This window comes from Ovis aries, chromosome 3, assembly GCF_016772045.2.
Source record: "Ovis aries strain OAR_USU_Benz2616 breed Rambouillet chromosome 3, ARS-UI_Ramb_v3.0, whole genome shotgun sequence".
Taxonomy (NCBI): Eukaryota; Metazoa; Chordata; class Mammalia; order Artiodactyla; family Bovidae; genus Ovis; species Ovis aries.
The window spans coordinates 114,821,936-114,833,957 of NC_056056.1; the positions used below are offsets into that span (position 1 = coordinate 114,821,936).

At 38.4% G+C, this 12,022-nt stretch overlaps 1 non-coding gene across 1 annotated transcript; it reads left to right on the top strand.

The window, feature by feature from the left end:
• The first annotated feature begins 4,481 nt into the window (after positions 1–4,481).
• Positions 4,482–4,552, top strand: TRNAC-GCA (transfer RNA cysteine (anticodon GCA)). Its single transcript has one exon. It is a non-coding gene; the product is annotated as a tRNA-Cys (tRNA).
• Positions 4,553–12,022: the final 7,470 nt, after the last annotated feature.

Sequence of the window (12,022 nt, forward strand, 5' to 3'; positions counted from 1 at the left end):
TATTGCTGAAGCCTGGCTTGGAGAATTTTGAGCGTTACTTTACTAGCATGTGAGATGAGTGCAATTGTGCGGTAGTTTGAGCATTCTTTGGCATTGCCTTTCTTTGGGATTGGAGTTAAAACTGACTTTTCCAGTCCTGTGGCCACTGCTGAGTTTTCCAAATTTGCTGGCCTTGGAATGTGGAATGAAGCAGGGCAAAGACTAATAGAGTTTTGCCAAGAAAATGCACTGGTCATAGCATACACCCTCTTCCAACAACACAAGAGAAGACTCTGCACATGGACATCACCAGATGGTCAACAATGAAATCAGATTGATTATATTCTATGCAGCCAAAGATGGAAAAGCTCTATACAGACAAAAAAAAAAAAAAAAAAGACCAGGAGCTGACTGTGGCTCAGATCATGAACTCCTTATTACCAAATTCAGACTTAAATTGAAGAAAGCAGGGAAAACCACTAGACCATTCAGGTATGACCTAAATCAAATCCCTTATGATTATACAGTGGAAGTGAGAAATAGATTTAAGGGCCTAGATCTGATAGATAGAGTGCCTGATGAACTATGGAATGAAGTTCATGACATTGTGCAGGAGACAGGGATTAAGACCATCCCATGGAAAAGAAATGCAAAAAAGCAAAATGGCTGTCTGGGGAGGCCTTACAAATAGCTGTGAAGAGAAGAGAGGTGAAAAGCAAAGGAGAAAAGGAAAGATATAGGCATCTGAATGCAGAGTTCCAAAGAACAGCAAGAAGAGATAAGAAAGCCTTCTTCAGCAGTCAATGCGAAGAAATAGAGGAAAACAACAGATTGGGAAAGACTAGAGATCTCTTCAAGAAAATGAGAGATACCAAGGGAAAATTTCATGCAAAGATGGGCTCGATAAAGGACAGAAATGGTCTGGACCTATCAGAAGCAGAAGATATTAAGAAAAGGTGGCAAGAATACATGGAAGAACTGTACATAAAAGATCTTCATGACCCAGATAGTCATGATGATGTGATTACTAATCTAGAACCAGACTTCTTGGAATGTGAAGTCAAGTGGGCCTTAGAAAGCATCACTACGAACAAAGCTAGTGGAGGTGATGGAATTCCAGTTGAGCTGTTTCAAACCCTGAAAGATGATGCTGTGAAAGTGCTGCTCAATATGCCAGTGTTACAGAGGGTGATATAAAGAAAACCTCGTGAAGAGGATATTATGTTTTGGAGGCTACATGCATGTGTGCATACTCAGTCGCTCAGTCATGTCTGACTCTTTGCAACCCCATGGACTGTAGCTCACCAGGCTACTCTGTCCGTGGGATTTCTTAGGCAAGAATACTGGAGTTGATGGGTATTTCCTCCTCCAGGGGATCTTTCCAACCCAGGGAAGGAACCCAAGTCCCCTGTTTCTCCTGCATCAGCAGGCACATTCTTTACCACTCCACCACTTGGAAAGCCTGCAGAGGCTACTGCAGTATCTAAATTAACATAATAATGTGGAAATAGGGGAAAGTAGAGGGCAAAGGATAAGAAGGCTCTGCTGGTTTTATTTATTTATTTGCCATACTTCATTTCAAAAGCCTCTTTTTTATAAAGATTGTAGAAATGTGAACATTGGCATAGAGTAAAAATAGATATTTCATCAAGGATAAGGAGAAATAAAATTTAGATCAAAGAATTAAAATCTAAAATCATGTTAAAGGAGCCACACATATGGCTATGAGATTCCTAGGAAATAAAGAAAGAAAAGTGAACATAGTATCTGTAATGCTGAAAAAGAACCTAGATGGAGAACAAACGAGTGAGCGAGTTTTTTCATCCCAACATCAAAGAAAGATTTCTCAAATGGATTATTACACAGGTACCACATTTAATCATGTACTCTGATAGCACCTTTATATTAAAGACAGACACACAGTTTGCTCAAGTAATGTAATTATATCTTCTCATACTCAGGGGTAGCATTCTTTCCTTTACAATTTATGATGCTCATCCATTCTAACAGAAATATATGGACAAATATTATGTTTTATTAGATAAAGATTGGATGGAATGGTATTTTTCATCTGCAATATTTTGTCCTTATTATTGTAAATACTCTTTGTTTTTTTTTCTTTTTTGCATATTCAGCCATATTAATTCTTCTATGTGTACACCATGTTGATATATGACTGGCTGATTGACTAAATGAATGACTGGATGGATGAGTTGGGTGGACAAAAAAATACTAAAATTCTAGTAACTTCCTATGTAGGGAACAAGAATTTCTTCCTTGTAATGACAAAAATGCATGTACCAGTATGCCAGTTGGCCAAATGGGAGATTTAGGAGCAGTAATCTTCCAGAAAAATACTGGACCAAGGCTTATAATTGACCTTTTTGATATTTATTGTAGTTCAGTCTTCTTCTCACTTCCTAGCTATCTCTAAAGTCTGAAATGTTGGGACTATGCTAATCTCAACAGGAACTTTAGAGCTTCAGCCTTCCCAGATAGAAGAGCATATTTGCATAGCATGAACTTTATATTGACTCTTATGTTTCCTCAGATAAATGTCTCTGATATATTTAAAAATGAATAAAATCCATCTCACAAAAGTGAGGTGGAAAATTAAAGACAAATTTTTATTTTCATTACTTCTAAATTCCAAATGTACCATCTTGGTAGGGCATGAAAGTTTTAAAGCTTCTGACTCACAATTTTTTATTGTAATCCCTCACTGGATAATCTTACATTGGGAAGGTAACAGTGAATATAGATTTTAATTATCTTATTCATCAGTTCAGTTCAGTTGCTCAGTCATGTCCAACTCTTTGCAACTCCATGGACTACAGAACACCAAGGCTTTCCTGTCCATCACCAACTCCCAGAGTTTACTCAAATTTGTATCCATTGAGTCAGTGGTGCCATCCAGTCATCTCATCCTCTGTCATCCCATTCTCCTTCTGCCTTCAATCTTTCAACATGTTCTTCATGTTACTGTTTATCACACATGAGTATGAGTAAAACCAATACAATATTGTAAAGTAAAAATACTAATAATTAATTAATTTTTTTAAAAAAGGAAAAATTTAAATGACCACCCAAGGTAGAAATACCATAAAGAGATCAGGTAAAGGAGAAAGATTTTAAAATGAAAGATTTTAGTAACTAAAAGATTTTTACCAACATTTTCATGTGCAACTCTATTAAAAGACATACTTCAGATGCTCTCATGCTCATAATTCTAGAAGCTAGATGAAATGCTTATCAAAGCAAACTACAGAGCCATTTATATCATGACAAAGTGACTATACAAGACTCATGGGAGAATGTCAGGAATTATAATCTAACATTAGAGTTGATGTTGTTCAGGGCTGGATTACATAACTGTGATTACTAAGCCATTTTTTCTCTGAATCATTGATAGGATGATTTATATGTATGCATTTCATAAAGCACAAGCAATCTTTAAATGTGTGATAAGTAATCCTTGGTTCAGTTCAGTTCAGTCGCTCAGTCGTGTCCGACTCTTTGCAACCCCATGAATCGCAGCACGCCAGGCCTCCCTGTCCATCACCAACTCCCAGAGTTCACTCAAACTCATGTCCATCGAGTCAGTGATGCCATCCAGCCATCTCATCCTCTGTCAAGAGCAATTAGCTGAATTCCTCAGAGTTTCAGCTATAGCATCATTGCTTCCAAAGAAATCCCAGAGCTGATCTCCTTCAGAATGGACTGGTTGGATCTCCTTACAGTCCAAGACTCTCAAGAGTCTTCTCCAACACCACAGTTCAAAAGCATCAATTCTTCGGCGCTCAGCCTTCTTCACAGTCCAACTCTCACATCCATACGTGACCATGGGAAAAACCATAGCCTTGACTAGACGGACCTTATTTGGCAAAGTAACGTCGCTGCTTTTGAATATGCTGTCTAGGTTGGTCATAACTTTTCTTCCAAGGTGTAAGTGTCTTTTAATTTCATGGCTGCAGTCACCATCTGCAGTGATTTTGGAGGCCAAAAAAATAAAGTCTGACACTGTTTCCACTATTTCTCCATCTATTTCCCATGGAGTGATACTTTGTTAAATTTTCTTTTCCTTTTTTTTTTTTTACTATACTGCTAGATATTTTACTTGGTGTTGACCCCTCTAAACAGATAAATTTTGGTATCTTTGATACATTTGTGTATCAGTGGTAAGCAAGATTTATAAAATTAACAGAAACAACCAATATTTTCTATTTCTTGGCATATTTTTACTGACTTTTTATCTAAAATGATTGAAAAGATCATTTATTAAATGGTTTAGGGTCATTGCATGATCTGATTGCAATTCTTTAGCTTTTTATTTATGCCATTATTATTGATACATTTTGTTCTGTATTCAATTTTGGTCCTTGTATGTTTTCCTAGAAAATCACCACTTTAATAAAATCTTAAAATGTATAATAATAGCATAAAATGGGCTTTTGGAGATACTGGATTCAGGAATTGATAACAGATGTGCCAAGAAACAAGATTCCCAAGTGGCTCAGTGGTAGAGAATCTGCCTGCAATGCAGAAGACCTGGGTTCGATCCCTGGGTTGGGAAGATCCCCTGGAAGAGGACATGGAAACCTACTCCAGTATTCTTGCTGGGAGAATCCCCATGGACAGAGGAGCCTGGCAGGCTACAGTCCATAGGGTCTCAAAAGAGTTAGACATGACTGAGCACGCATGCATGCATGCATTTGCCAAGAAATGGGCCAAGAGAAATATTCCTTAATAAAATAAATTTGTACAGTGTAACAGGGAAATTAGAAATCAGCAGTATGCCATACTTATCTGATCTTTTAAAAATTCTTAGTCAAAATATCTCCTTATTTTTGTTTAGTTTGAAAGTTCCCAAACATACTTGAACGTAGGTACTTCTACCATCACACAAAAACATAACTATAAATATACTACAAATCAAGGCTTTGTGGGACAGTGATTTGGAAGCACTAGCATGCAGTAGATATAAAAGCTGTTCTCCCATACTCATTTATCTATTTACCGTATTGCTTTTGTAATTGTATGACTACATAATGAACAGATATCACAAAATATATACCAATATAAACGTGAATAAAGCTAGGGAAAGTTTTTATTTCTCTACTTCCATTTGTGGTTCCTTTTCTAGAATGCTGAATTGAAGGATTAACATATTTTTCCTTAATTATTAAGTAATATAATAACTTAAGCATGTATGATTAGCTCTTGGGTGTATATTTTACTACATAATTTGTGCTTTTTATTAACAATTTGTTTTTCAAATTTTGTTTTTGCTTCTCCTTTGAAACAATCATTGTTTGAGAGTTTCTTTTTTTAATTTGACGGTGAATTAATGTTTCTTATTTAAACTTTTTTCATTAATACCTAGTTTGTTAGAGTAATTTGATATTACTGTGTTTGTAATTTGATACTATTACATTTAAGAGCTGATTAAAATATTCATCAAGTGTGTGCTGTGCTCAGTTGCTTAGTCATGTCCAACTCTGCGACCCCATGGAGTCCACCAGACTCCTCTGATAATGAAACTCTCCAGGCAAGAGTGCTTGAGTGGGTTTTCATTTCCTTCTCCAGGGGATCTTCCCAACCCAGGGACTGAACCTGCATCTCCTATGTCTCCGACATTGATAGTGGATTCTTTACCACTGAGCCATCGGGGAAGCACCGTATTAAGTGTAGCCTGCTTTATAATAAAGTATGTAAATATTTGCAAAAGTATATATTCTTCCCTTGCAAGGTTAAATATTTATTTATTTATTTGTTTGTTTGTTTGTTTTTGTTTTTTATAAATTAGATTTATTAAGAAATACAAATTTTCTCATTCATACAAATTACATGATATTTAGAAACACTAGAAAGTTGGTAGTTTATTTTTTTCTCCCAAATCATCCCACCCTTTCCCTTTATTTATTAATTTTTAATTTTTATTTTTACTTTATTTTGCTTTACAATACTGTATTGGTTTTGCCATACATTGACATGAATCTGCCACGGGTGTACATGTGTTCCCAATCCTGAACCCCCCTCCCACTTCCTCCCCATATCATCTCTCTGAATTATCCCCGTGCACCAGCCCCAAGCATCCTCTATCCTGTATCAAACAAAGACTGGCAATTTGTTTCTTCCATGATAGTATACATGTTTCAATGCCATTCTCCCAAATCATCCCACCCTCCCACTCTCCCACAGAGTCCAAGAGTCTGTTTTAAACATCTGTGTCTCTTTTGCTGTCTCGCATAGAGGGTTACTGTTACAATCTTTCTAAAGTCCATATATATCTGTTAAGTTCAGTTCAGTTGCTGAGTCGTCTCTGACTCTTTGCAACCCCATGAATCGCAGCACGCCAGGCCTCCCTGTCCATCACCAACACCCAGAGTTCACTCAGAGTAGCGTCCATCAAGTCAGTGATGCCATCCAGCCATCTCATCCTCTGTCGTCCCCTTCTCCTCCTGCCCCAATCCCTCCAATCATCAAAGTCTTTTCCAATGAGTCAACTCTTCGCATGAGGTGGCCAAAGTACTGGAGTTTCAGCTTTAGCATCATTCCTTCCAAAGAAATCCCAGGGCTGATCTCCTTCAGAATGGACTGGTTGGATCTCCTTGCAGTCCAAGGGACTCTCAAGAGTCTTCTCCAACACCACAGTTCAAAAGCATCAATTCTTCGGCCCCAGCTTTCTTCCCAGTGCAACTCTCACATCCATACATGACTACTGGAAAAACCATAGCTTTGACTAGACGGACCTTCGTAGGCAAAGTAAAGTCTCTGCTTTTGAATATGTTATCTAGGTTGCTCATAACTTTTCTTCCAAGGAGTAAGTGTCTTTTAATTTCATGGCTGCAGTCACCATCTGCAGTGATTTTGGAGCCCCAAAAAATAAAGTCTGACACTGTTTCCACTGTTTCCCCATCTATTTCCCATGGAGTGATGGGACCAGATGCCATGATCTTCGTTTTCTGAATGTTGAGCTTTAAGCCAACTTTTTCACTCTCCTCTTTCACCTTCATCAAGAGGCTTTTAGTTCCTCTTCACTTTCTGCCATAAGGGTGGTGTGCCCTGCATATCTGAGGTTGTTGATATTTCCCCCGGCAATCTTGATTCCAGCTTGTGTTTCTTCCAGTCCAGCGTTTCTCATGATGTACTCTGCATAGAAGTTAAATAAACAGGGTGACAATATACAGCCTTGATGTACTCCTTTTCCTATTTGGAACCAGTCTGTTGTTCCATGTCCAGTTCTAACTGTTGCTTCCTAACCTGCATACAGATTTCTCAAGAGGCAGGTTAGGTGGTCTGTATTCCCATCTCTTTCAGAATTTTCCACAGTTTATTGTGATCCACACAGTCAAAGGCTTTGGTATAGTCAACCAAGCAGAAATAGATGTTTTTCTGAAACTCTCTTGCTTTTTCCATGATCCAGTGGATGTTGGCAATTTGATCTCTGGTTCCTCTGCCTTTTCTAAAACTAGCTTGAACAACAGGAAGTTCACGGTTCACGTATTGCTGAAGCCTGGCTTGGAGAATTTGACCATTACTTTACTAGTGTGTGAGATGAGTGCAATTGTGCAGTAGTTTGAGCATTCTTTGGCATTGCCTTTCTTTGGGATTGGAATGAAAACTGACCATTTCCAGTCCTGTGGCCACTGCTGAGTTTTCCAAATTTGCTGGCATATTGAGTGCAGCACTTTCATAGCATCATCTTTTAGGATTTGAAATAGCTCTACTGGAATTCCATCACCTTCACTAGCTTTGTTCGTAGTGATGCTTTCTGAGGCCCACTTGACTTCACATTCCAGGATGTCTGGCTCTAGATGAGTGATCACACCATCGTGATTATCCAGGTCTTGAAGATCCTTTTTGTACAGTTCTTCTGTGTTTTCTTGCCATCTCTTCTTAATATCTTCTGCTTCTGTTAGGTCCAGACCATTTCTGTCCTTTATCGAGCCCATCTTTGCATGAAATGTTCCCTTTGTATCTCTAATTTTCTTGAAGGGATCTCTAGTCTTTCCCATTCTGTTCTTTTCCTCTATTTATTTGCATTGATTGCTGAAGAAGGCTTTCTTATCTCTTCTTGCTATTCTTTGAAACTCTGCATTCAGATGCTTATATCTTTCCTTTTCTCCTTGGCTTTTCACTTCTCTTCTTTTCACAGCTATTTGTAAGGCCTCCTCAGACAGCCATTTTGCTTTTTTGCATTTCTTTTCCATGGGGATGGTCTTGATCCCTGTCTCCTGTACAATGTCACAGTATACTTTATTGGTGTTTTTCTTTCTGGCTTACTTCACTCTGTATAATAGGCTCCAGTTTCATCCACCTCATTAGAATCGATTCAAATGTATTCTTTTTAATGGCTGTGTAATACTCCATTGTATATGTGTACCGCAGTTTGCTTATCCATTCATCTGCTGATGGACATCTAGGTTGCTTCCATATCCTGGCTATTAAAAACAGTGCTGAAATGAACATTGGGGTACACGTGTCTCTTTCAATTCTGGTTTCCTCAGTGTGTATGCCCAGCGGTGGGATTGCTGGGTCATAAGGTAGTTCTATTTGCAATTTTTTAAGGAATCTCCACCATGTTCTCCATAGTGGCTGTACTAGTTTACATTCCCACCAACAGTGTAGGAGGGTTCCCTTTTCTCCACACCCTCTCCAGCATTTATTGCTTGTAGACTTTTAGATTGCAGCCATTCTGACTGATGTGAGATGGTACCTCATTGTGGTTTTGATTTGCATTTCTCTAATAATGAGTGATGTTGAGCATCTTTTCATGTGTTTGTTAGCCATCTGTATGTCTTCTTTGGAGAAATGTCTGTTTAGATCTTTGGCCCATTTTTCCATTGTGTCGTTTATTTTTCTGGAAGTGAGCTGCAGGAGTTGCTTGTATATTTTTGAGATTAGTTGTTTGTCAGTTGCTTCATTTGCTATTATTTTCTCCCATTCAGAAGGCTGTCTTTTCTCCTTGTTTATAGTTTCCTTTGTTGTGCAGAACCTTTTAATTTTAATTAGATCCCATTTGTTTATTTTTGTTTTTATTTCCAGTATTCTGGGGGGTGGATCATAGAGGATCCTGCTGTGATTTATGTCCGAGAGTGTTTTGCCTATGTTCTCCTCTAGGAGTTTTATCGTGTCTGGTCTTACATTTAGATCTGTAATCCATTTTGAATTTATTTTTGCATATGGTGTTAGAAAGTGATCTAGTAAGGTTAAGTATTTAATTTGAATCAATCTGTATTAATAATTTCTTCATTACACAGTAATATTACTAAATTCATTCCAAAAACACATGACAATGTCACAGTTGTTATTGTTCCAGGTAAATACACAAAAAGAGAGAACTGTGAAAGAATCAAAGGTATTTGCAAAGTAATATTCATCTTAATCATGATCACATTATTTTAAACTCCCATCAAGTATCTCTTCAGCCTAATTGGTCTGCCCATGCTTTGAATGATACTTTGAACAGTGCAACTACCATCACTTTGTTTTCAATCTTTTGAGTTTGTAATAAGTGTTTGCTTTAAATTGAGTCGCTCATTCATTCACTGTTCATTTGCTGACTGCCCATCGTATTGCAGGCATGCTTCTTCACACCATGGATTTTTGCTGCTGTTGTTTAGTTGCTAAGTCATATTCAGCTCTTTTGCAACTCCTCGACTCTAGCCCACCAAGCTCCCCTGTCCATGGGATTTCCCGGGCAAGAATACTGAAGTGGGCTGCCTTTTCTACTGTCGATATCATAGTTAATTAAAAGGAAAAATCCAAAAATTCCTGCTCTTACTGAACTCATTTTCTTATCTCATGGTACCATTTTTATTGCTTTGATATTTGACACTAAAAGATAATGAAAGGTCTGTATTAATTCTGGCTTGCCCTTTTTATCTGTATACCTACTCAGTGTAAGCTGTCAGCTTTTAATATTTGTACATCAGTTTCTGCAAGTTTATATTTGCCTAGTAAATTTTTACCTATACTTTGACTTTTTTTTTTACCTCTTTCTCTCAGTTCTTTGTTGATTTTCTCTTCTATACAGAATATACTGTTCTTTTACATTCTAGACTTTGTTCTATTTTAACTTTTTATTCTGTAAAGTCACTATTGGTACACAGCCTCAAGTAGGCAGCTTTCTAGTCTCTGGGGAGAGAGTGGTGTGAAATGTATCCAAGGCTCTTACTTCCCTGGAATTTACCTTCATGTGGGAAAAGGCAGATCATATTTAAGCTCTATGGAGGTAGTAAAGCAATCAAATGAGATAAAGGGGACATGAGATATTCTAAATAAGCGACCAGGGAAGGTTTCTCTGAGCAATTGCTTCTTTCTGAATGAATATCCAGCCACTCAAGAGATTTAAGAGAATAGTGTTGTAGGAAGAGGAAAGAGCAGGTACATAAGATTTACTGAAAGAAAGCCACTGTAGCCAAACTGCATGGAGCAGGTGGGACTGAGGTTAGAAGATGTGTGCCAAATACTCGAGGCCTTTGAGTTTGCAGAGTAAGTATGTAGGAGAATGTTCAAGGCTGTTTTGTTTTCAAATGTGACCTCAAATCTGAGAACAATCAGCTCAAGGTAACCTGTCATTTTAGATATAGAACTGTCAGGAAGAATATGCAAGAGAGGTGTCCAAATTGGTTCTGCCACTGTTAATAAATCTCCTACCACAAATTATGTGAGCAAGAGCTAAGCATTCTTTAGAGAAGATAGTTACTCTGAGGAGGATAAGGAATTCTATGGAGTCTTCCTTTCTTCTGTAGCCACAGATGGTCATTCCCTCCCACAAAGAATGAAAGCTTCCAAGAGCACGCTCGGAAAGACTGACACGTGTCCGGAATTGGAAAGGCACATGCCTGGAAAAACGTCTAAAGGCCAGAGTGGGCTGGAGGAGCCTGGAGTGACAGAGATGAGGGGGACATGCGGGAGCACTGAGGTTCAGAGTTTGGCTGTGAGTTTTCCTGTGGAAACTTCCGAGAAAGGATGTTAGGTGAAAGTCCTCCCAGAAGGGGAACAACCCCAGTGATCAGATCCCTGTAGGGAGGTCCTCCTGAGGGCAGGACGGTGGGAAGGGCAAAACCGGTCCCTGGAGGCAGCACTGCACAGATCAGGATGCTGTTAGGGCGGGGCGGGTGGGGGGGTTGGGGGAGGGGTGGGGACGTGCAGTGATAGGTCTCCAAGAGCCTGCAGAAGCACCTCACAGGCAGAAAAAGCAGATACAGCCAGATTTACATATCTGGCAAGAGCACAGTTCCAGGTTGCTGGACTAGAGTAGCAGCTGCCACACAAAGTTGTGAGTCCTGGGAACTTCCCGCTCCTGCTGAGGGCTGGCTTAGCTGGAGGAGGAGGGAGCCACACTTGGCAAGACATCCCCTTTCCACTTGGTGGGTTGAGAAGAAAAGAAGTGAGGGGAGAACAAAAGCTTTGACAGGAAAGAGAAAATCAGCTTTTGCTTTATATCAAGGTGGACTCTCTAAATTAGAAAATGAGGCATTTTGTCAATATTGGAGAGTGAATGAAAAATCTATGAACTCTAGGTGGTATTTGGGAGCAGGAGTATGAAAAAGTCTATTTCAATTATTGCATTCCTACGGTTTTATTTTTTTCAATAAACTGGCAAGACGTTAATGGACTTACCTATATTTTAAAATCTCAATCTATTATTTTCATAAGTGATAGGACTACTCCTTCTGCTTATGTTTATTTTTGTTTTTTTATTTTAATTTTTTAATTTTTATTTTTACTTTATTTTACTTTACAATACTGTATTGGTTTTGCCATACATTGACATGGATCCGCCACAGATGTGCATGAGTTCCCAAACATGAACCCCCCTCCCACCTCCCACCTCATATCATTTCTCTGGATCATCCCCATGCACCAGCCCCAAGCATCCTGCTTATGTTTAATTTCTATTTTTGTTGATGTTATCTGGAAAGTGATTTATATTTATATTTTAAATTTTATTTACATTCCTACAAAGAAAATGTTTAGTGTTTGCATTAATTTTAGCCACAAGAATTAATTTTTAAATTGAATCCTTTGCTTC